The sequence below is a fragment of the Salvelinus sp. IW2-2015 genome, unplaced genomic scaffold (assembly GCF_002910315.2).
Source record: "Salvelinus sp. IW2-2015 unplaced genomic scaffold, ASM291031v2 Un_scaffold5973, whole genome shotgun sequence".
NCBI lineage: Eukaryota > Metazoa > Chordata > Actinopteri > Salmoniformes > Salmonidae > Salvelinus > Salvelinus sp. IW2-2015.
In genome coordinates this window covers 39430-43419 of record NW_019947238.1, presented here as the reverse complement: position 1 = coordinate 43419, position 3990 = coordinate 39430, and positions in this window count along the sequence as shown.

Below are 3990 nucleotides of genomic sequence, written 5' to 3'. Positions count from 1 at the left end.
GTTTTTTATCGATGATACATACATGACTGACTTCCACCATTTAGTGTGATAATATAATACATGATATGACTCCCACCAGTCTTAGTGTCTGATAATATAATACATGATATGGACTCCCACCAGTCTTAGTGTGATTGTCACGATCCGTGTGTAGGTGAGAGACGACCAAAACCAGCATGAGGAAAATAACACATCTTCTTTTAATTAAATGAACGAAGTGAACATAAAACGAAACACCTATACAACAAACAAAACACAAAAATGGATCGGAAGCTAAATAACGCAATGCACAGACAAAAGCAACAAACATTAAACAAACAACTACCACAAAAGCCTACTGCCTATGCTACCTTAAATATGGCTCCCAATCAGAGACAAAGAATGACAGCTCGTCTCTGATTGAGACCCAATCCAGGCAGCCATAGACATAACTAGACAACCAACAATACTCTTATCCCATACACATACAAACACCATAGGACTAACCAAAACACACACAACAACAATGCCCACCCCCAACTCACCGCCTGAACAACTAAACATAATCAAAATACATAAAATAGGTCAGGAACGTGACAGTGATAATATTAATACATATATGACTCCCAACCAGCCTTAGTTTGATAATATAATACATGATATGACTCTATATCATCTATATGATGTATGTATGAATCACAGGTTACAATTTGTATCTGCCTAAATTATTAGGGATCCTGTTAAATTGACATATACACTACATATATCCTGACTGAGTTTACAGCACCCCAGCCTTCAAATGGAGAACACATTATGGCTCTCACTCTGTGACGTGGTGTAGGGGGAAGTTGTCCCTAGACGCTAGACTTGGTGGAGAAGAAACCTGATCCTAGATCTGAACCTAGGGGAAACTTCCCCCCGGAGTGTGACCGCCACCAATCGACCATATAGGGATCTTTCTATCTGTGATGTCTGTGAAGAGTTACTCAGAATGAAAAAGCAGAAGTTCTGACAACATCTCCATAGTTCCAGGTGATGGATTTTATAGAATAGAAAAGAAATTTTTACAAAAAATTCACTTTTTATGACAAAACATATGACAAAACATATTTCCACCCTGACTTTTAGTACAACATAACATATACATACCGGTTACATTCTAATGACACAACTCTCTCTGCCACTGATTCCACTGTTCCACATGACATCTACCTACATGAACTATTATACAAACTCTACAGCTCTACTATTCCACAGCAGAGAGAAAAGCATCACACAGGTCCTGAGATACAGGACAAGTTGTCACTCTTGTTGACGTAGTACTAACTACAGTACAACGTTAATGTTGTGACAGAGACCTGGGTGGAGTAGTACTAACTACAGGTACAGCTGTAGTGTTGTGAACAGAGACCGTGGATGTAGTACTAACTACAGGTACACGCTTTAGTGTTGGTGAGAAGACCTGGGTGGATGTAGTACTAACTACAGGTACAGCTGTAGTGTTGTTGACAGAGACCTGGGTGGATGTAGTACTAACTACAGGTACAGCTGTAGTGTTGGTGACGAGACCTGGGTGGATGTAGTACTAACTACAGGTACAGCTGTAGTGTTGGTGACAGAGACCTGGGTGAATGTAGTACAACTACAGGTACACGTAGTGTTGGTGACAGAGACCTGGGTGATTATACTAACTACAGGTACAGCTGTAGTGTTGGTGACAAAGACTGGGTGAATGTATACTAACTACAGGTACAGCTGTAGTGTTGGTGACAGAGACCTGGTGGATGCTAGTACTAACTACAGGTACAGCTGTAGTGTGGGTTTACAGAGACCTGGGTGGATGTAGTACTAACTACAGTACAGCTGTAGTGTTGGTGACAGAGACCTGGGTGGATGTAGTACTAACTACAGACACTGTAGTGTTGTGACAGAGACCTGGGGGATGTAGTACTAACTACAGGTACAGCTGTAGTGTTGGTGACAGAGACCTGGGTGGATGTAATACTAAACTACAGGTACAGCTGTAGTGTTGGTGCAAGAGACCTGGGTGGATGTAGTACTAACTACAGTACAGCTGTGTGTTGGTGACAGAGACCTGGGTGGAGATACTAACTACAGGTACAGCTGTAGGTTGTTGACAGACCTGATGTTCACACCCTGCCTTGTATTCTTTGTTTTCTATTATTTTAGTTAGGTCAGCGGTGACCTGGTCGGGTGTGACCGGGGGAAATTATGTGTTTTTGTAGTAGTCTAGGGGGTTGTAAGTTTTAGAGGCGGTTAATTAGAGTATTGGTTTGTGTTTATATAGATCGTCAAGCTGTTGTCTATGTCCTTGAATGGACTCAATCAGAGCACAGATCGTCATTTCATTGTCTCTTGATTGGAGCCATATTTAACGGGCAAGCCATAAGGCACAGTTAGATGGGGTAATTTCTATGCTCCTATTTCTATGTTGCATGTGTGCACTAGTTCATCTTAGCTCGACGATCGGTTGTTTTGTTCTATGTTTTAAATGTTTTTTTTTCCTTTCATTAAAAGAGATTATTTTTCACCGCTGCGCCTTGGTCCTCTCTTCTCTTCACTTGAGACGATCGTGACAACCTGGGCACAGTTTCCCAAAATCATATTAAGGACTAAGTTCATCTTCGAACAATAGGATCCTATGCGTAATAATGATGGACTTAGACTTAGATGCTGTGGGAAACCGGGCCCTGGGGATGTAGAGCTCACAAACCACTCCCAACAGGTCCCACTGAGCAACAATTTACACACCCACATTGCCTGCCCTGTCCACTCCCACCGGCTCTACCTCTCTTTGAACAGGCAGGTGCCACTGCATGCCACCCGGGTTACATTCTTGGCCTGTGCCCACCTCTGGAAGAAGTGTTGAGGTCCCGTGCCCTGGCAATAGTGCAGGACAACAAAACCCGCCCTTGACAGAGTCGTGAGGTGGCAGAGTGCTTCCATGTTGAGGAGCTGCATGCTAACGGACAGTCAGAGGAGACCACTGAGGTATAATAACAACAGTTTGAGGAGCTGCATGCTAACGGACAGTCAGAGGAGACCACTGAGGTATAATAACAACAGTTTGAGGAGCTGCATGCTAACGGACAGTCAGAGGAGACCACTGAGGTATAATAACAACAGTTTGAGAGCTGCATGCTAACGGACAGTCAGAGGAGACCACTGAGGTAATATAACAACAGTTTGAGGAGCTGCATGCTAACGGACAGTCAGAGGAGACCACTGAGGTATAATATAACAGTTTGAGGAGCTCATGCTAACGGGCAGTCAGAGGAGACCACTGAGGTATAATAAAACAGTTTGAGGAGCTGCTGCTAACGGCAGTCAGAGGAGACCACTGGGTATATATAACAACAGTTTGAGGAGCTGCATGCTAACGGGCAGTCAGAGGAGACCACTGAGGTATAATAACAACAGTTTGAGGAGCTGCATGCTAACGGACAGTCAGAGGAGACCACCAGGTATAATAACAACAGTTTGAGGAGCTGCATGCTAACGGACCAGTCAGAGGAGACCACTGAGGTATAATAACAACAGTTTGAGGAGCTGCATGCTAACGGACAGTCAGAGGAGACCACTGAGTATAATAACAACAGTTTGAGGAGCTGCATGCTAACGGGCAGTCAAGAAGACCACTGAGGTATAATAACAACAGTTTGAGGAGCTGCATGCTAACGAGTCAGAGGAGACCACTAGGTATAATAACAAACAGTTTGAGGAGCTGCATGCTAACGGGCAGTCAGAGGAGACCACTGAGTAATAACAACAGTTGAGGAGCTGCATCTCAACGGCAGTCAGAGGAGACCACTGAGGTATAATAACAACAGTTTGAGGAGCTGCATGCTAACGGCAGTCAAGAGGAGACCACTCAGGTATAATAACAACGATGTTGTAGCTTGTCTGTAGGTGGTCTCTCTCTTTAGTTCAGGGTTGTACCTGGTTTGTAGGTGTCTCCTCTTCAGTTAAGTGTTGTATCCTGGTCTGTAG